Consider the following 22,976-nt stretch of genomic DNA (forward strand, 5'->3'; position numbering starts at 1 on the left):
CTGCATTTCTTTCACAGAATTCTTCTTAAAATGGCTTATTACAATCAGTTTCTCTGCCCTAAATGCATGACTGAAATCAGCACAGTTTCCCCCAGAGGAGTAGCTTAAATTCAGATTTTAATGGAACATCAAGAAATATAAATAATACTATATTTCTGCGCAGATAAATTATTACATTTTCTTCTGCGAACATTGGAAGTTCATATCTCAAAAGGAACCCCCCCCCCCAAACAGAATTTCATTCAAATTGAGTGTCATTCCCAGACTCCAGCCACATAAATTTATGCCACATTTTGTTTTCTTTGATTGCATAAGGTCTTTGTTTTAATTTATAGAAGTTGTAAATTAGAATAGACTTTTAGCATGGGGAAAAAAAGCATTCACTTTTAATTTATTTAATTTTATGATTTGTACTGTGCTGACTGTATTTAGAATATTTATGGTTTCCATAGAGCTTAATAGTCATTTTTAGACCTTTAATACCATATGATATACTTAGTTATTCTAAGTCAATTAATATACTGGAAAAGTATAATCTTTATGCCATTTGTAAATTCCTTGTTTACTCCTCTGTATCTTACCTTTTAAAGCCCATTTTTTTGTTCTTTCGCTTTCTCAGTGAATATATTTTCTCTAATATGTTGAATGAAATAGATGTTTACAAGTGGACAAAAAGAGAATAGAAACATTGGGTAGTATTTTCAGATTGCTTTCCTTTGCATATTTCATTGTGTACCGAAACTCTATCAGAAGCATCCTTTAGAAGTAAAGACATCCTAGTAAAGGGGTGGGGGGAATGGGAGGTTGTCCTTTTATAGCCTTACTTCCTCTCAGATTCCATGAAAATAATCACAGTTGCAAAAATCACTAGTTTAGCATCTAATAGTATAGTAGTAGCAGCCATATGTGATAAGCCTTTAATTGAATAAGGATTCTCTAAGCATGCATGGCATTTCATAGCCAGTGCCTAATCAATCTTTAAATTAGGTATTAGGATTACATAATGCTTGCTAAAGCCATGCTGTGCACGTTGCATTTATATTTATGTTATCACTAAGCCTATACATAACACTACATTCAAGTGTCATATTTCCAGACCCAAACTCTTGCCAAAAGAGGATTGAACCAAAGGTATTCTCTGTAAGTCTCAAACGAACCTCTTCCTTGAGTTCCTTGGAAGTTGCTTCTTCTTCCAAGGCATTGATTTAATGCTTTGTCCTTGTATCACTGCCTGATGGGGAGTGGCAGCAAATTCAGCATCAACGGTAGCAAACTCAAAGCAAGCTCAGAGCACACTGACTTCCTCCTGCCTGGCTCCAGTTGGGCTTCACAATTGGTTTAAATTTAGGGAACACAGTGGACTGAAACAGGGGCTTTCATAATAGCAGAAGCTATTTCCCAAAGAACAGAAAGGGCTGCTGGGTGTATCTGGAGTCTATTGAACCTTTCGTTCTCATGCTAAAACAACTCATTCCAAATTCTACTAACTCAGAAGGACAAACCCTGCTAAGTAATAAATGATAAATGATTATACATTCAAGTCACACAACATTACCCGGGTTCAGTTATGCAGAATCCAGTTAATACAGAACCTCTGCAAGAATTGAACGTAGGGTTATTTTCTAAGCCCAGAATCCCTAGAAATTCAAGTCCTCCTAAAAGCTCCGTACCATTTGACTTGGAAACCATTTCTCCTAACCCAGAAATGTACTAGCTGTCATGAGTCCCCACTATGGTAAAAAAAACATGTTCCAGGTAGGGTTGCCAACAGAAAAAGCTTGTCATTGTGCTTTTAATCTCAATAATGATCTGACCATGCTTTTCTGAGGAAGAACAGGTCTGTTTGCCCATTGCTGCAGATTCAGACACAACACCTGGGACCACATTTAAAGGTTGATCATCTAGTGCCTGGATTCACCTCCAACACAACACCAAATTTTACAGCTGAACCCTAAGGAGTCTTCTTGTGCTTTATTTTTTTTTCCATGTGGTACTAGGAAGCAAAGCATGATGAACATTTTGCTTGCACAAAGAGATTAATTGTTCCATCACACCTTGCTTGCATAGATGGTAGAAACCAGGACATCAGAGACATCCCATCCTGCGGTATGATCTCAATCTAATATTGGGGAGGGAATAGCGAAAGTGAAAAGTAAAAAGAGAGAGTAGATAAGGAATACATGTTCTCTTTTCTTGCTAGCACTATTTGGGGGGAATTGAGAGGTAGGCTTTGCCATCTCTTCAATTGCATCTCGGTCTTCAGCCTGTTTATTCCGTCACCTAGAACCTCACTTTCTTGGGTGGTACGGGAGATTGTTTGAACCTGTGAAGAGATAGATTAGATAGATAGATGAGATAGATAGATAGATAGATAGATAGATAGATAGATAGATAGATAGATAGATGAGATAGATAGATAGATAGATAGATAGATAGATGAGATAGATAGATAGATAGATAGATAGATAGATAGATAGATAGATAGATAGATGAGATTCGAACCCTCACCACAGGCCTTCCGCAAAGCCCTTAAAACCTGGCTGTTCCGACAGGCCTGGGGCTAATGAGTTTTCTGTCCCCCCTCGAATGGTATGGTTGTTGAGTGTTTTAAATTGTGGTATTGTTTTTGTTCGTGTTCTTTTTTTCCCTTATTTGTACCCCCCTCCCCCAATTGACTTGGGTTGTGAGCCGCCCTGAGTCCCCTTCGGGGAAAAGGGCGGCATAGAAATATAATAAATTCAATTCAATTCAATTCAATTCAATTCAATAGATAGATAGATAGATAGATAGATAGATAGATAGATAGATAGATAGATAGATAGATATACCGTATATAACCCCTTTATATTATTTCACACACATACATATGAGAGTAACTGTAGTCCATTTGACTGCTATGCCAGTAAGCCCCAAGACTGAATGGCAAGTTAATGCTGGTAAATCGGAAGGAAATGATACTGCTGGGATCTGACTTCTGAATAATATTTGGCTGAAGTCTGCTATGCTTGCTTTTTTGGAATCTACCTTAAGAAAGATACCTTCAGTCAGTCTCCTGATTGAAGGTAACCATTAAGCAAGAATCTTGAAAGGCTGTGCCAAACATTTCTTCCTAAAATCAGTGCAAAGCCATGGCAACACCCCTCCTTTTGGCTTGTTGTCATTGTTTTTTTTTTTCCATCCAAGGAAATAAAATTTTCAAAATCCCTTAGCCTGAGCAAATGGCAGATAGCCCTTTTGAAGAAATATGGCAGGCCTATCTATAAATGGGCAATCAACATCTTGGATCTGTGTCATCTCATTCATGGATTCAGTCTTAAAGGGTTTTCAGCTCAATTTCCCCACCAACCTGATATTCCTTTTAAATATATGAATTATGAAATTTATTGAATGTATATATTGTCAGATTCAGTTCAATTAGATTTATATTAGACATCTACTGTGTGTTTGTAAGCAGACACACCAAGATATCTGTGGCAAAAATACATGTTTTCTACAATATTTATTTATATTTATTAAATTTGCTTGGTGTCCATCTCTCTGCAAAGCAACTCTGGGCAGCTTACAGCATCTATCTGTCTATCTATCTGTATCTGTCCATCTGTCTATCTGTCTCTATCTGTAGGTTTGCCTTTCTGTTTATCTGGGTGGTGCGGTGGCTCAGTGGTTAAGATGCTGGGCTTGTCAGGTGGAAAGTCAGCAGCCCAGGTTCAATACCTGAGTGCCATGTGACAAGATGAGCTCTTGTTCTCGCCCCAGCTCCTGCCAACCTAGCAGTTTGAAACCATGAAAATGCAAGTAGATAAATAGGTACCACTTCGGTGGGAAGGTAACAATGATGTCATGCTGGCCACTTGACTGCGGAAATGGCTTTGGGCAGCGCTGTCTCAATGGCCTTTAAATGAAGATGAGCACTGCCCCCTATAGTTGGCAATGACTAGAGTAAAATCACCCCCTTCTCCATCTCTCCCTCCCATCTCTCTCTCTCTCTCTGTCTGTCTCTCTCTCTGTCTGTCTGTCGCTCTCTCTGTCTTTCTCTCTCTCTCTCTCCATATGCATATGTATGTATATGTATACAATCACATTGAATTTGCAGTAAAATACAAGTTGTGAGTAACTAAAGATGGGGAGAAAGGGAGTAGAATATACTGCTATTACTTGCTCAACCAACTACAGTGTGCTAGTCTCCCATTGGTGCCCCAAGCCAATCATGACTTCAGGTTTTTGCAGAAAATTTGGAGGGTGGCATCCAATTTCATCTCAGGGGAAAGATGTTCCAAAGAGCTGGAGCTACACCAGTGAAGGCCCTTCTCCTGGATCCCGCCAACTAGAATATACCCTTTTTGAATGCAATTTTTCCCTAACATAATTTTTTTTATGTAGTTTTCTTCTAACATTAGCTTTTGGGTCCCCATTGAGCTTAAGTTGGTATTGTCTGAAATATAATTATATTTTGTCGCATATATTTGTCTTGAAGGTTAAATTAGCTTTGTTTGTTTAAAAATGAATGCTAAATATTTTTTTGCTACTTTTTTATGCTCATATGAGATTATGCTATTACATAATAAGTCTACTAGGACAACTAGCCCTAATAAACTAGTTGTCCTAATAAGCTTAGTAGCATGAGTGTAAATTTATTAGGACAACTAGTTTATTAGGGCTAGTTGTCCTAGTAGACTTATTATGTAATCTTTTAAGACCTTGGTTCCACTTTGGTGCTCAAGGTATATCATCTGTGTTGGCAATACAAGGCATGTTTTCAAGAATGGTCACACAATTTAAATCATCTTAAATCAGGCTAGTGTTATTTGCCTTGGCTCGCTCTTTTAAAATCGTAACCCTGGTCAATGTTACGAGTCACAACTAGCGGCTACGTCTAATTATTAATTTCCTACAATGTCACTCTAGGCTCATGGGTAAATGGGAATGTTTAAAAAGCTGCAAAGCACAATCACACTGTGCTGCTGCTGCTTCTACTACAGGTAAGGATAGGCAGATTGCTAATAATCCTGTCAATTATACCATCTTGAATCAGTAGGACTGCTGATTTTTCTTTAGGCTTATTTTAAAAATGTAAGAAAAAAAAAGTATGCTTCTAGTCTTTCATATGACATGGGAGTATTCTGTGAGTCGTTTTACCAAAAACTCAGAGGGTTCTTTGACATGTACATTTCTTCGACATAGACGTTTTTAAATGGAAAGTTCCGTTGTAATTTCTGACATTCAATTGAGGAGCATTTTCCATAGAGACGTTTCAGTAGCATCTCTTTTTAAGTTTCTTTGCAAGGAGGACTTTGTTGTTGTTGTTGTTCAATTACACAATTGAATCACTGATGGAGGATGGTGTTTACTTGGGTTTCTTTAATTTTGGAACTTAACTTCTTTGGGACACTGTTTTGCAGAACAGCACTGTTATTGGCAGTAGGTTCCACTGGTTCCGAGGCGGTATATTTTCTAGCAGTTGAATTTAGAAGTAGAACTGGAGGCATTTGGGAAAAAGCTGGTGCACTGTGCCAGTGATGACCCGGCGTGTGGCATGAAAACAACACAGCCAGGGAAAGGTCTAACTCCCCTTTATTGCTCCAACTTTGCCCCCAAACATCCCCACGTTTACTACAAGTCTTGGAGCAAAGCTCTCACACGTACTTTCAGCAGCCTCTGGCGGTTCACCGACAAAAGGGAGCCCGACAAAAGCGCACCCGACGAAACCGTGGTGACAAAACCGTGAGTTTTAAACCGCACCGACAAAGGAGCGCTGAAGCACACCGGCAACAGCGCGCCAACAGAAGCACGCTCTAAACCTAACCCTAAACCTAACCCTATACCTAACCCTAAACCTGACCCTGACCCTAACCCTTACCTTAACTTAAATCTTCTGTCAGCGCGCTGTTGTCGGCGTGCTGTTGTCAGCGTGTTGATGACATCATGGTTTTAGCGCCACGGTTTTGTTGGCACGGTTTTGTCATGCGCACATTTGTCGGGTCACGCCTCTGGCTGTGAGTAGTCCAGTAAGCCAGGTTAGCCAAACAGTAACCAGAGCAGGAAGTTCAGAGGAGCAGGCAATCTGGACAAGCCCCATGAGACAGAGCACAGTAATCTCCAGGCATTGGCAAGTGCACACAAGGCTCCACAGATTCAATGCTTGTTCCCGACAAATGTCCCTCCCACTGGCACCTCCTTACAGCTCGTCCCCAGGTGTGCCTTGTGAAGGGGGTGGTGGAGTATTCTCCTTCCTCGTAGCTGGCTCAGTCTGCGTTGGTCTCACCTTCTCTCTCCTCTCTGGGCTCTAGGATCAGGAGGGAGTGGTCCTTGCTCTTCGCCTGAATGCTGTCTCTCCTGTTCCTCCCTGTCTGCAATCCTTTCTAATCCTGAAAAGCCTTGCCAGGACTGACTCTGCCCTTTCCCATTTTCCTCCAAGGCCAATGGAGCTGCCCTCTAGATCACTGTCGGCTTTTGTTCCAGATCATCTTCTCATGCAGTTTCAGACTCCGACAGGGGCATGACAGTGCCATTGAGAATCAACCATTTTCCCGTTAAATTTGAGCATCATAAAATGAGGTGGCACAAATGAGAGCTCGACACCCCCTGCAGTTGGTGGATTGCTTGTGTGCGTGTTGGATCTCCAACAATCTACAAAGGATAGTATTTATGGCATGCATTAAAAGTTTCATCAAAAGACTTCTGCTTTTTTAAAAGACTTTCTCGAAGGCATGGGGTTAAGGTAGATATGTCTTTCCTTGCCAACTAGGTATTTTGTTTGGAGTTAGAAGATCTAGGCTGAAATCATCACTTATTTTCAGAGCTCTGTGGACAATCATGTACAAGTTGAAATTTCTTAACCTAACCTGCCTTTGAATGGTAATTGTGATGGAGCTTCTATGGGAAAAGAGCAAGAACCAAAATGAATACGTTAGCAGTAGCATGATCTGGAGAAATTAGGGTTTCAAACCTCATTACCGGATACAGTTATTATTATTATTTATTTGGTTACATATGCCTGCAAATTAAGCTTCTTGGGAAGATCCAGAAGCAAGGATCAATAATTGATGTTAGAAACCCTACAATGAGCTGGCTGGAATCGATGTAGATACGTACTATAAACTGAACTTCTTCAATTAATTTTAATAGATAGTTGCAACAAGTGTCCTATAAATCCCACAAAGTCAAGAATGAGAGGGAAGTGCAAGTTTTTCAGATAGGGGCAAAGGCCCGACTTGAACTTTGAGTAAGTGACTATGCCTGTGTTTCAAAATAGAAGCAGGATTATAGGACCAAGAAAACCCATGAGAAAAATTAACATTTGATTTAGTTCAGTGTGAACTGAATTAGTAAGCATTCTTACATTTACCTCTTACACATTTATTAATTGGCCTCTAATGGTGTATTAAGCATTTTACTCTGGTAACAACTTTTGGAATGAGAATAATAGTAGCATCCACGATTGTGGTCGCTCTGAGAGTTTACATTGGCTCTAGATTTTAGTGTCTTTTTAAATTTTTAAATTTAAATTTAGGTTGGGGAGAGAAATGACACTTTTTTTTCAATTCTGTCTTCATTAAGTATCAAGTCCAGAAAATATGTTGGAAATGAACTCTTCTCCTCCAGCCAGTGGTGGGATTAATTTTTTTTTACTACCGATTCTGTGGGCATGGCTTGGTGGGCATAGCTTGGTGGGCATGGCTTGGTGGGCATCGCAAGGATACTGCAAAATCCTATTCCCTCCCCACTCCTAGGGAAGGATACAAAAAATCCCCAATTCCCTCCCCACTCCACTAATCTGCTTTTCAGCTCCATTCTCCTGTGCAGGGCAACAAAAGAAGACCCAGCCAATCAGCTGGAACTCGGGAGGCAGCAAATAGATGGGGGCATGGCCAACCAGAGGTGGTATTTGCCAGTTCTATGAACTACACAAAATTTCTGCTACCAGTTCACCAGAACCAGTCAGAATTGGCTGAGTACGAGTGAAACAGGAAGCTCTATCTGGCTATTGGGTCACTAGGTCTAGACAATCAATTGGAAATTTGAAGAATCTCATGTCTGACATTACATGGGGCAGTCCTAGCAAACCTCTTTCTCTTCCCTAAGTGCAGCTAGGATCAGGAAACATGGGAAGATGGCAGAGAGAAGGAGAACAGATCAGATTGTGGTGATAGGCGGTTTTGTTTGCCAATTTGAATATAGATTGTCCTCAACTTACAACTTAGCAACCATTCAAAGTTACAGCAGCACTGCAAAAATGGACTCATGACCAGGGCTCACACTTATTGTCATTGCAGCATCTTCACGTGATTAAAATTCAGTTGGTAACCAGCATGTATTTACAATGGTTATGAAAATCATAGGGTCATGTGATTGCCATAAGCAGCCTTCTCAGCCATCTTCTGACAAGTAAAGTCAATAGGGGAAACTAGGTTTGCTTAATGACATGATTCACTTAACAACTGCAGCAATTCACTTAAGAAAAAGGTTGTTAAATCAGGAGCAAATCACTTAACAACCTCCTTGCTTAGCAACAGAAATTCTGATGCCAATTATAGTTGTAAGTTGAGGACTACCATAGGCTTTTTTTATTTCCCTTCCCATATCAATTGCTTGGAACAATATGTCTCACTTCTGGCTCCTCTTTTTCCTTTCTCTTTCAACTGTGTCTGTAGGAAACCCCCACCCTCCCAATTCTTAACATCAAGCTTCTAATATCAATTTCACAAACTACTATATATTATTCAGGCAATCAATCTAAGACTCATGCAGGACATGCAAAATCAGGAATGTGTCTGAGCATTGTCATATTGGCAAGGTAGCACAGCACCATCAGTAGGCACCCATCACATGGAGCGTGTTATTTCATTTATTGCTCAGGGTAGGTAATTTAGCAGTTAAGAGAATGATATCAGTGGAGCAGTGGTGGAATTCACATTTTTGTACTACTGGTTATGTGGGCATGGCTTGTAGGCATGGCAGGGGAAGGTTATTGCAAAATCCCCATTCCCTCCTGATTAGCTGGGACTTGGGAGGCAGGGAATAGATGGGTCAGAGGTGTTATTTATCGGTTCTCCAAGCTACTCAAAATTTCCACTTCTGGTTCTCCAGTACTGGTCAGAACCTGCTGAATTCCACCTCTGCAATGGAAGATTTATTGAAGGCAAAGATTTGTGACATCAATTCAAGCATTAGTATGTCAAAGAGAGGAATCCCAGATTTGCATTTGCTTAGTTTTGATAATGGCACTGATTTGGCTTCCCAAAATTGGGTCAAGGAAATAAAATCTTTTGATTTTCTACACCATCCGGAAAACCACAGATGGTAGATATTTTATCCCATTCATAGAGCTAAATTGCATATCCAACGATAGTGCGAATAACCTCACTCTACGCCAGTTTAGCCACAATATTTATAATACCCTAACACAACCTTCACCACATTCAGAATGGTGAACAATACAATTTTAAACTGAAAATAACCTCCTGTGTGCCTTATAAAGAACATTTAAATGGTGGATGTTGATTTTTTAAAAAGTTAATCTTTAAGACATTTTTTAAAGACATTTTGACTTTAGCTTTTCTGCAACAAAGAAACACAACTCTTCTGGAATTTCTCCATGATAATTATTTAAGTAATGATCACTGTGTATGCATCATAAGATTTAGCAAAATAAATAGAAGCAGCTTGGTGTTCTCATTAAAATGCTGGCCTAGAAATCAAGAAACTGTGAATTCTAGTTCCACCTTACAACCAGTTGGGCCGGCCCAATTCATCACAAGGTTGCTTTGAGGAAAATAGGAATATTAGGCATGTTTGCCCCTCTGAGTTACTCTTAAAGTAATAAAGGCAAGATTATAATACCTAATAAATAAATGATATAAAATATGAGTCAAAACGTTGTGTAGCCTAGGATGAAACTCAAAATGTCCTTCATCTCAGAATTGGACAAGAGTAACAATTGAATCTTGTTTCACCACTACTGATGGGATGGTGGATAAAATGAATGGATAAAGTTCCTTGGCCCGTGTGTCTTCCAGCATCCACTGCTTATTTAGTCATCCTACTCAACTTAATAGTAAGGCCAGCTTACCTTAACCCTAACCCCAACCTTTGTAGCAAACCTCCATCCCCCTCTCCCTTGCTGAGTGTATTGTGTTCATGCATTGAACGAAAAGTTATCATTTCCCCAAAGAAAATGTCAAAAACCTTTGCTGTAGCAGAAACAGGTACTGCCTGAAGCTCCAGGTCTTCTTTACACTGCAAAGTGTATTGGTAGTATTAAGCAGAAGAGTGGAAAAATAAAAGAACATCCATTTTCTCAAAGGGCAAGTTCAGATCAAATCATTTGGAGTTGCGCGAATGCATTCTGATTTATTTCAGGAAGACACTTTGTCTCCAGAAACTCATCCATATTATTTGAGAACTCTGCAAACAAAAGAGCACCAGGCACCCACCAGATACTCACGGTGAGGGACTTCTATTTCTCTACTGAGCACGCTTATTACACATCTGTTTCAAAAACAGCAGGCATTATTTCTTCTTGCAGAGAGCAGTCCTATGTCCTCATTAGGGGATTCATTCTTAATACTTTCCCATTTCTTCTAGACCTTTACACCATCTGTAGTCTGGCTTTGTCATTCCAAGAGGAAGCCAAATTATTTGGATAACCCAAAGAAAGTCATGATAGCCAAGATAAGCATAGCTAGTTAAAGTCTGTAGAAGCCTGGTTTTAAAGCATAGGTCATGCTTGGAAAGGCCAATTACTGCATGCAGGAAGATAAGAGTGGGGAGGGGATGCTTTAGTCCTTACCTCTTATTTCTCCAGCTGGAGACATTTGTAGAAACCAGCAGGGAGAGAAATATCTGCTGGATGAGAATACAGATAGAATTAAGCACAGAACAAAGGTCAAAAGTGGTCTTAAGTGAATTGCCATTCTGACCATGTGCCCAGGAATTAAAGTGATTGTAAAGTAGAACAATATCAGAGTTGGAGCCAAGCCAATAATTTTAGAAGATCAGTGCCAGAGATGGTACTACCATTGTCTAATTACCTCTGTTGTGACTAAAGACAGAGCACTTTTTATATATTGTCAAGTTAGGTGTGTGGGTGCATGAAATCAAGTATCTATTTACCAAAAAGAACAAACTGGTGACGTTGTACCCAGCCAGCAACCCTTACCTCCCAAAGCTACCAGGAAATTGTCAACTGCCCCCAATTTATCATGTTTCCTTGTCGCTGGAAAAGATTAGCATCTTCCCAAACAAAGTACTAGTTGTAGTCCTCAAACCATCCCTTCCTACCCACCTGAGAGTTCCTATCTGCTCTCCAAAACGTAATTGGAGATAAAGATGCCAGGTCCTCATTTATTTTTCTCATATTAAAAGTGTCCTTTAAACATTGACAGATAAGGGAAGAAATGTAGTGAGCACCAAAGGGAGAACTCTATAGGCACCAATGTCTCCCAGGAGCATCTTAAATGTACATTAGACATTTCAGGTTTTCTGCTACTTCTACATCATTTTTTTTTTATTATTGCTACTCATTATCCTGCAGAGTTAAAAAATATAAATCTGGTTTAAAAAAAGCTGTCATGTGAGATACATATGACTAAAGGGAAATAATGGATGCTATTTAAATTCTCTCAAGAGTGAAATTCATATTTCAAGCTTCTCCATGTGGGCTATGGAGCACATGAACTCTTACTGCACGAGGGTCAGAGGGACATATTAAACCTTGTAATTAGCGAGTGAGTGAATATCATATGAGATGCACATGACCGAGAGAAACAATGGCTCTAGTAAGAGTCAGATATATGATACTTTTCTTTATGGAGCATACAGATCTGTGAAAGATCCATAAACTTTGTTTGACTTAGGCTGGCCTGGAGCTTCAACATGTGCCAAAGAGGAAGCATTTTACAGATTCAGGATAAAATACAAATCTGAAAATGAGGATATTTCATGGCAAATAATTACTCTATTATTTAATCTAGTATGTATCTCTAAATATATACTGTATGTTTATACATCCATCCATACACAGAGAGGATGCTATTAGACCTGCATAGAAAGGAAGAGAATAGAACGCATTGACTAATTAAATAATTAAAATAAAATAGAACCTGGCATCATTAATTAAGATGAGCATAACATAATGTAGTTTTTGGTGGCTTATTCTTGTTGCAGAGAATTTCCGAATTAACTTCAGGCTGGAAACAAATCCACATCTGACATGGCACTATCCCCTTTGTATCATCGGTCTCTACTTACTGTGGTCCTTGGTAACAAATTCATGCCTGTCCTTGAACCATCTTCTTTTTAAATGACACGATGAATTACTCTCACTAATATTTGTAATGATTTGGCCTGAAATATGAGCCTTTACTTCCTGATATTCAGTACTGTGCAGAATTTTTGCCATAGTGTCTTCTCTTTTCTGCAAACAAGCAACCAGTGGTTAATTGCCCAAACCAGCTACCATATTTTTCAGACTATAAGTCGCTCCGGACTATAAGACACACCTAGCTTTTGGGGAGGAAAACAAGAAAAAAATCTGCCTCTGCCTCACAACATCCATCCGATATTCATATGGCCTGCTTGCCGCCGCCATTTGCCACTGCTGTTGCGACCCCTTCGCCACCGCTGCCGCAGCCCCTTCACTACCACTGCAGCCCACTTGCCACTGCTGCCGCAGCCTGTTCTAGAACAACTGATCAGCACCGTACCAACCCCCCTCCTGCCCACTGCAATATTCGCTGTACAAGATGCACAGACATTTCCACCCACTTGTGTGTGTGAGGGTGGGAAGTGCTTCTTATATTCTGAAAAACATGGAACTTTGTAAGCAAGTTCGTGTATTAGAAGTATACAGCTAGTCTTCAACTTATGAGCCAGGAATTACAGTGTTAAGTCATGGTGCCTATTAAATGGGGCACCTGCCCCTTTTAATGACTATGCCCAATTTTATAAACTTTTTTTGCAGGAATTCATTAAGAATATACAGCAGTCATTGGAGAGGAGGATCTGATGTCGTGACGACACGACATGCAGTCTTGTAGCTCCAATATCGCAGTCATATTTCTGCCGCTGGATGGTCCTTTTGGACCTAAACTGTCCCATAGAGATGGTGATAGAGAAGAGTACATCCTGCTGATCTCAGAGACACCGCAAAGTCCCTTATTGATCCAGGAGAAGCTCTTATTTCCAATGACAGAAATGCAGCCATTGAAGCTGCAGAAGTTGGGACACTTCCAGAACGGAAAGAAAACAGAAAGAGAAAGTGTGTCAAATTGGTGAGGAAACTTTATTATTAGAAAAGAGACTACCCCCCCCCAAAAAATAACGCTAAATTAAAATTGAAGACAGAAGAGAACAAGCAGCAAAATTAAACTTAGTGTGTTATCTTTTTTATTTTTATTTTTATGGATTTTTTGCAAATGTTTCCTATTTTTAAAACTGAATCAATTAGTTTTTCTTCTATTTTTTATTCTTTTTTATACCTATGGATTAAAATTTTTCTCTTTTTTTTACAATTCTTGATTGGATTGTTTTTTCTCTCCATTTAAGAATCTTTTTTCTTTAAGTTTGGAACATAAAGAAAATATAAAGAGGAATACAAAGAGGACTTTAATAACAGAGAGAAAAGAAGTAACACTGCCACTTAGAGGCTGGAGGCTTGGAAACATTGTTTTTTCTCTCTCTTTGATCATTTGACACTTCAAGGCTTTTCAGCTTGTTTACTGAGAGCGATAATAGGAAGAACACAGGTTGTTTACAAAGGTGATCTTTGAGAGTTTTATCAGCAACTGGATTAGAGGGAAGACAAAGCCTTGACTTGAAAGATTATAATAAGCTTACTTGAAATCTAACAAAAAGCCTGGAATGCTATAGTGGCAGTGTTTACAAATTGGAAGAATGGTGCAACAGGAAAAAGAAATGTTAACATTGCAAATGATTATGTTTGAAATTCAAAAATTATTAGTAGTAACAGAGAAAATTGAGAAGACATTGGAGAAAATAGAACACAAAACAGAAAAATTTGATGAAAAATTGAGGATGTTTATCAAATGAAGAAAGTGGAGGACAGAGTTCTAAAAATTGAAGAAAAAATGATAAAAGAGATAAGAAAATTGTGGATGCTGACAGCAAATTGAGCGTGGTTGGAAATGGCAAGAGCAGAATTTGGAAAGGGGAGAAGGACTGAAATTCTACCTCAGTATAGAAGAACAAAAGAGAGAAAAATTGATGGAGATAAGGAGAGAAATCTTGACATAAGCACCAGTAGTAACCAAAGACAAGCTGATGGAAGGAGCAGATGGAGGATTTCGAGTTTTCATAAGATACGAAATGAACAACAAGTTGTGAAGAGAAGTCCATACAAGACTTACCAAGAAAGTAATCAAAATATTAATGCTACAAATGGCAAGAGACATAAGACTGCACTATTACTGGAAAGATACAGGCTGATGTAATGAAAATGTATAATAAAAATTAAGTTAAACTTAGTTAAATTTAGAGTATTATGTATAAAATGAAGTGATAATAGTTATAGTCAAATAAATGATTAATAATGATAATGCATATATATATATATATATATATATATATATATATATATATGTATGTATGTATGTATGTATGTATGTATGTATGTATATTAGTTTGATAATATGAAATTTTATATAAACTACAAATGGAGACTGTGAGAGGAGGTTTAAAAGGTTTATTATTAAATATAACCAATTTTTATTTAGAACATGTTATAAAGATGTAATGTTATTGGATGATTTTAGGAGGATCTAATGGAATGCCATTGTATAGTTTTGCTTTAAATTTAGAATATTTCATATAAAAGGATATAAAAACAATCATAGTCAAATGAAGGTTGAGGTACAATAATAATAATAATATATACAAATATATTTGATTTAAAAATATGCAATTTGATATGAATTGTAAGTGATGACTGTGGAAAAGATGCATAGAAATTTCGTAACCAACTGACACACTTTCTATAATTTGTAATGGAAGATGGTTTTAATGTTTTTTTTTTGTTTTTTTGTTCTGTCCATTTGTGCTTGTTTAAAAATATTTTTTTAAAAAAAAGAATATACAGCAATCGTTAAGCAAATTCCACAGCTGTTAAACAAATCAATTATACCCAATGTGCAGTTTTTGCTGGAAACCAGAAATAAATACTGGAAACGGGGGAAAAAATGTCCAAAAGTCTGGTTATACGATTGCCGAATGCTGGAGATGTCAGTTAGTGTGAGTCAATTGCCAAGTGACCAGAATGTGATCATGTGACTGCTGTGTGTGTGTGTGTGTGTGTGTAAGTCAAATCTTGAAAATCAAGTAGTAAGTGACTATTGAGGGGTAATTTCAAGCACTTGCAAAATGACCAATCATTAAGCAGTCATTGAAACTACCTGTATTGTTGAATCTTTTACTTTTGATAATCACTAGGGACTATTTACTTGATAAGCCGTAAGGGTTGGGGCGCTGATATGAAAACCATAAGGGTTGGGGCACTGATTCCTCTCTGCGTACAGTAGCCAGGTGAGCAATCTTACTTCAACCTGCTGTTGCGTCTTCCTCATCTAACACTAGATTAGGGATACAAGGAAGGGTCATGGACACCATCCAACCATCCACAAATACCTTTCTACTCGGCTCCTTTTTTTCAGTTTGAGACACTTTGCAGGAAACTGCTCATCTCATGGAGTCATGGAGTCGAATGTGGCCTTGCAATTCATTGGAATCTTTCCCTTCCTCCTGATTTTAAAATTATAGCTGGTGGCAAAACTATAGGCACTTGTATCAACATCATACACAAACTGGAAAGCCTACAAATAAGGAAGAGGCAAAGTACGTTCCCTGTCATTTTAAGCAGTCTGTCCTAATTGAAATTCCTGAAAAACTCATGTTTGCTGGAGGAAGGCAGCGGTAAGCACATGCCTTCGGGTGCTGAAGAAGTTGCACGTTTGATAGATTGCACCACTGCTACGTATTCATATAAACAATCACAGGCAAGGCTGTTAAGACATATTTCTGATTAAGATTTGATCACTGCCTGAATATATCAGATTCCTAGAGACTGTGTTAATTGTGTTAGTAAATTTTGCCAATTTACCTTCCAGCTCTGTTGGAAGCTTTGCATAGATGCTGGATGAAGCCTGGCGCTGAAGCTTTCAAATAAAATTCCACTTTGCAATGTATGCAGGCATTTTGGGTTGGGGTTTTGTTTTTTGTTTTTTTTGTAAAATGGCAGGTTTTTTTTGAGGAGGTGGATGTTTGGTTTCTTTCATTTCTTTCTTTTTTTTTTATTCTAAGTTCTAAGGTTGCCCAGGAAAGACCATTGGAAGCTTATCACATATTACAGAGGAGCTCAGAGCAATTGGTCTTTGGATTGTATGTAGTTGTGTGTTGATTGTTCTTGTTAATACTATACTGATTTCTTGGCTCAAAAAACCATTTTGTTTCAAAGCAGCAGGGCAAGAGATTTGGGAGAGTATTTGGAGCAAGAATACCATATTTTTCAGAGTATAAGACTCACTCCCCCCCCCCTAAAAGAAGGTGAACATTTGGGTGCATTTTATACACTGAATATAGTCCTGCCCACTTGCCGGCTCCCACTTTCTGGCCTCTGCCTCTCAGCAATTTGCCTCCTTGCAGCAAACAGCCTGTTTCAGTTTCAGCTTCAGCACAGCTTGATTAGCACAAGCAGCTGCCTCCTGACCATCAGCTGTTTCAGGCTGCAGGGATTGCCCAGAATGGGCAGAAAATGGGGCATGCGGAGGCCAAAAACGGGGCATGTGCAGGCTGAAAACGGGGCGCGTGGAGGTGGCAATAGGATATGGCAATCCCTGCAGCCCGAAACAGCTGATCGTCGGGAGGCTGATCCAACTGACAATCAGCTGCTTGTGCTAATCAGGCTGTGCTGAAATTGAAACTGAAACATGCTGTTTGCTGCAAGGAGGCAAATTGCTGGGAGGCAGAGGCAGATTTTTTTTTCTTGTTTTCCTCCCCAAAAGCTAGGTGCGTCTTATACTTCAGATCATCTTATACTCTGAAATATATGGTAATACCTTGGATCATATAAATGGGTTGAAACTTGATGGTTTATGTATTTCCCTCACTTTTTAAATTAAAAAGGTACATGTTTTCCCCACTAATTAAATTAAAACAGCCAATATGCAGATACCTTTTTGACAGTCAGTCCTCTGCCCACCAAAGGATTTTCAAATTGGTCAAAACTGTGATGGAGAAATGACTTGAAGCATCTGTGGCCAGGACAATCAGTTGGCTTCCATCCAGTTGTCATTTTTGCAGCACAAATATGGTAGCTTCATTTCATCCTACATTTAGTTGGCAAATTAGTTGTACGGTAGTCCTCGACTTACAATAGTTCATTTAGTGACTGTTTGAAGTTGGAGCTGAAAAAAGTGACTTATGGCCATTTTTCACACTTATGACCATTGCAGTATCCCCATGGGCACATGATCAAAATCCAGATGTTTGGAAATTGGTTCAGATTTATGATGGTTGGAGTGTCCATGAGATCAGCTTTTGCAACCTTCTGACAGTAAAGTCAATGTGGAATCCAGATTCACTTAACAACCATGTTCTAACTTAACAAATGCAATGATTCACTTAACTGTAGCAAAAAACAATTCATAAAACGAGGCAAAACTCACTTAACAAACACTTAGCAACATAAATTTTGGGCTCAATTATTGCCATAACTCCAGAAATACTAGTAGTACCATCCCAAAAAATTGAGTTATATTTTGGAATCTAAGTTCATTCCATTATTAATAAGGAAAAAGCAGAATATAAATGCTAAATGTATATCTCAGTTTATTTGTTCTGGTATTGTTTACTCAAATAACCAAGACATAATGTTATTTATGATTTATAACTTTGAATACTGCATTCAGTTTTGGTTGCCACGATGTAGAAAAGATGTGGAGACTCTAGAAAGAGTGCAGAGAAGAGCAACAAAGATGATTAGGGGACTGGAGGCTAAAACATATGAAGAAGGGTTGCAGGAACTGGGTATGTCTAGTTTAATGAAAAGAAGGACTAGGGGAGACATGATAGCAGGGTTCTGATATCTCAGGGGTTGCCACAAAGAAGAGGGAGTCAAATTATTCTCCAAGGCACCTGAGGGTAGAACAAGAAGCAATGGGTGGAAACTAATCAAGGAGAGAAGCAACTTAGAACTGAGGAGAAATTTCCTGACAGTTAGAACAATTAATCAGTGGAACAGCTTGCCTCCAGAAGTTGTGAATGCCCCAACACTAGAAGTCTTTAAGATGTTGGATAGCCATTTGTCTGAAACAGTATAGGGTTTCCTGCCTAGGCAGGGGGTCGGACTAGAAGACCTCCAAGGTCCCTTCCAATTCTGCTATTGTATTCTTGTATTCTATAAGGTTTCATTTTGTGAACGTTTGGAATCATACTATTAATCAGTATTCTTGATCTTTTTTGATACCCCTATGCTCCATGTTTGGGATTGTAATCCATTTCTATCTGTAATGGCACGTGGGAAAGCCTTGCAAGATTGATTCAGCTTTACCAAGTAGACCAGACAAGAAACGCAGTCGGATAAGATAATTCTACCTTATTGTAATGCTACATTAACAAGATCTTGCAAGTTTGAAAGTATAGTTCTCCTACCATCTCCTTTATACTCCAAGAAACTAGGGAGGGTCTCTTTTCAGCCTCTTGGCCTTCCCACTATGCTGTCTCTTATCTGCCTGTTCCCTAGGGACAGCTCTTCGCCCCATCTCCCAAGGTCTTTCCCACATATCACTACACTATCTAGACACCTCAGGCATATTTCTGAGCTTTATTTTTTTAAAATAAAATAAAATTTCAAGTCCCTTAAGCCAGTTCTTCCCAATACTTCATTACCTCTAGCTGTGTTGTGCTTTGCTGTTTACACTACTTCCTTTCCTTGAACCATCTGCTTTGAACATCCAGAGTTACTGTTGAGTTGAGAGGGATAGGTTTGTATTTGTATTTGTATTTGTATTTGTATTTTATTATTTGTATGCCGCCCTTCTCCGGGAGGACTCAGGGCGGCGAACAATTCAAGGGGGAAAAAAGGGGGAACATAAAAGACAAAATACAAGTAATAAAAGTAGACAACAGTCGCACAACCATACATGTCGAGAGGGGAGGGAACTCATCACCCCCAGGCCTGCCGGCAAAGCCAGGTTTTGACGGCTTTTCGGAAGGCCTGGAGAGAGGTGAGGGTCCGAATCCCTGGGAGTTCATTCCAGAGGGCCGGAGCTGCCACAGAGAAGGCCCTCCCCCGGGTAATAGCCAGGTGGCATTGGCTGGTAGATGGCACCCGGAGGAGGCCAACCCTGTGAGATCTAATGGGTCTGTGGGAGGTAATTGGCAGCAGGCGGTGAGATCTAATGGGTCTGTGGGAGGTAATTGGCAGCAGGCGGTCTCTCAAGTTTAAATATAGAATAAATGCACTAGGTCTCACTGAGATTTTTTGGGATATTTTTGAAGCAAAAGAAATGGAAATTATGCCACCAGATTTAAGAAACATTAACTAGGTTTTTATCAGGGGTCACTGATAAATGGATGCTGAATGGGCACAGAGAGTTTGCTGGTTGCCTATCACGGCACTAAAGTGTAATTTGTTTAACTATTGCTTGTTACATGGGACAGACATTAACCAATCCCTCATGCTCAGCAAAAAGGAAGCAAGGCAGATAATTTGGATAATGCATATGGCTGGAAGATAGACAACTGTGAGTTCTAATTCTGCCTTAAGCATGAAGCCAGCAATTTGCAAATGACTTCCAAACATTTTACAGACAAAATTGTATGGAATTGTCCAAGCAATAGCTAGGAATCAAGGTTGACTCAAAGGTATGTATGCATGTATGTGTGAGGGGACGTGCCCACACACGAATAAGATCCGATTATGATTTCATATTATATCAGAATTCAGCCAGTGAATGTCTAAAGGTCACCCAATGTGTTTCCATTTGGGGAATTTGACCTTAGATCTAGCTAGTACTTGTTATCTTTGGACTAGAGGTTATCATATCACACTGCCTCTCCATGAGGCTGTCAGACTTATTTCAGCAGATAAATCAAAACGGAAAATGTTATTTAAAAATTACCAATTTAGCAGAGAATCTTCACAGAAATTTCATTGGTTTGTAGAGGATAATATTGGACAGATGATTAGTGAAAGTTAGACTTCAAGCCTGTATGAATGAATAAGATCAGAAGCATTATGGCGTAAGGAATATGAGAAGATGTTTCATTTCTTAGCTAACTGCCCACATTGCCCAAGTAGTAATAATTTTCTGGAATTTGCTTCTTTGTGGAAGTGTCAACTAGGATAACTTTTCTATTTGCCTATATAATCATTCCTCTGGTCTGTCATTTTTCCTCATCTCAATTGCATCATGTATCTTAGTATGCCATTAGATATTTAAGTGTAGAACAACTAATTGACAGTGTGACTTCTTCCTATTTTTAGCTAGTTTTAAACAGAGCTTATCATTTGTAAATAATAATAATTTTGATCATTACATTTGTTCTAATTAAACAATGAGACATATCAAGAGTACAGTAATCATGAGATAATCACATCCCTGGCATAATTATCTAGTACAGGGCCCAGCCAAGTATCTCTAATGCCACTGAGTATGATTTTCTTGTGATAACTGCACCCGGTGGGTTGCCTAATTTTCATCATAAAATCAAATTATTTTTATTAATATGAACAAGGGTGGTAGTGGGGGAAGCTGCCCTTTTCTTCTGATAGAAGATGAGAAAGCTGATGGCCTCCCATGCTTAGCAGGAATTTCAGGTGGGCTGATAGAGTGTGGATTAATCATTAACTGCAGGTGCTCTCTCGTTCTTACCCACGTGACTTTGCCATGATATGAATAACTCTGGACTTAATATGTCTGGCTCTGCATGAAGTGGAAAAAAGAGGGTCAGATCAGCTGCACTGAGCATCAGTGCTGCATACAAGAACAGCTGGGACAAAATATCTTTTATTGTGAAGTTTGAGTTGGTATTACTTCTGTTGTCACTGCAGTAGTTTCCAATCAATAACACCCTTCTCAATGATATATCTACCGCATATGAACTTGCACAAGCCTTCTGTTATTAGGGCTGTCAGGTTCATCTTTGAATCTTTGGTTTTACCTTTGTTTTGCCAGGGCCAATAATATTCTGCAGCTTGTTTAGATGCTGTCTCTTTAATTTACAATGGAAGCATTGGTTCCTCTGCCTTACATCTTGCAGCCTGGTTAGGTCAGTTAGCTCTTATATTAATGAGGTACCGCAGTTTGATGCCAATTTACCTAAGCAGATTGGCGTTCCTATTTAATAAGCTAACAGGAAACCACAATTCTCCATTTTAGAAGGGATAGTTAATTGTAACTGGAGGCAAACAGTTTTCTTCTTAATATGCACAAGGAGAAAACATTAAGCTCCATTGTTCGTCCACAACTCCTAATGGTATGGCAAGTTAAGAGTGAAAATCCAGATTGGCTAATATGTAATAAACGCCCACCCCCACCCCCAATGACACTGTGATCTGCAAAACCCAGGACTGGGTCTTTGAGCAGCCCCACACACATTTTCCTTCAAATTCCTCAGTGCAGTGTAAAATAATAGCAGTTAGCAGTTAGACTTATATACCGCTTCATAGGGCTTTCCGCCCTCTCTAAGCGGTTTACAGAGTCAGCATATTGCCCCCAACAACAATCCAGGTCCTCATTTTACCCACTTCAGAAGGATGGAAGGCTGAGTCAACCCTGAGCCAGTGAGATTTGAACCGCCGAACTGCAGAACTGCAGTCAGCTGAAGTAGCCTGCAGTGCTGCATTTAACCACTGCACCACCTTGGCTCTATAAAGTACCCAGGCCAGTCCTATTGTAAGGCAAGTGTCAGAACCAGAATAGCTGGATATGCCAAGCAACCTGTTTTACTCACTCAACTAAGCAGCAATCCTTGGGCGCAATGAAAGAAGCTTCCCCAGTGTGACTAATAGTTGGCTTCTGGATTTGAAATGAGGAGAGAGAAAGCCATCTTGTCCCACAGATTTACTTGATTGGGAATGCCACGAGCCTTAATTTGGAGAGAGGGCAAGTTTACCTTAAGGGTGGTCTAAGTTATTCCTCTGTCACCACAATCACCAGGCAATGGAACTATATGTGATATCAGGACACATATTTAAGTGCCTAATGAAATACCCCATTAATTGCAGTTGCGGTGCTTCAAGACAAGCAACAATTTAATATCCCTTCAAAAAACTTTGATGCAGAACAATACTCAGTGATTGTGCCTACTCTTCCATCATCTCCATAATCATTACTGCAGTGGTTAATCTTTTGGCTTCTTCAAGTGACTTGCAAAGGGACCGTGAAATGTGTTCATCTTGTCAACTTTCACTACGTCCCCCTTATGTCAAGGAGAAATTAGACAGAGTACTGATGTGTACACAATAGGCAGGAAATATTTGACATAGATATTTGTGGGATGCTACCAAATATACTCCAGGCATGATATCAGCTAGATCCAGATCTGGCCTGCTCTGTCCACAGCCTTGCCTGGATTAAATAGGGAGTAATAATTGTTGTGATATACCTTATTTTAATTGAATTGAATTATTGATTCTTAGAAAGAGCATCTTTCTACATCTGTGTTACTTAGAGGCCAGATCAGGAACCCATCTGCACCAGCTTGGAAATCTTCCCATTCAGTCCCATCCCATTGATTAAAATGCATTTTTTTAAAAAATAGTAATAATAACAATAATAATTCCAAAGAGATAAATCCTGGTTTCTGCAAATCTTTCACCTGCTCTACCTATAATACTTGCTCTTTTTCCCCCCCTTATATTTTTATCAAGCAATATCATAAGCATCCTTGCTCGGTTTTCCTTTAATTTTTAAATGAGTCTGTTTGCCCAAAGGAAGAAGAAATTGAAAAAGGGTGGAATG

The 22,976-nt window shown here is 39.1% G+C and overlaps 1 protein-coding gene across 1 annotated transcript in view; it reads left to right on the top strand.

Moving 5' to 3' along the window:
• Positions 1 to 22,976, top strand: part of TMEFF2 (transmembrane protein with EGF like and two follistatin like domains 2) — a 325,649-nt gene that overhangs the window by 3,429 nt on the left and 299,244 nt on the right. The window lies entirely within an intron of this gene.

The sequence above is a fragment of the Thamnophis elegans genome, chromosome 1 (assembly GCF_009769535.1).
Source record: "Thamnophis elegans isolate rThaEle1 chromosome 1, rThaEle1.pri, whole genome shotgun sequence".
Taxonomy (NCBI): domain Eukaryota; kingdom Metazoa; phylum Chordata; class Lepidosauria; order Squamata; family Colubridae; genus Thamnophis; species Thamnophis elegans.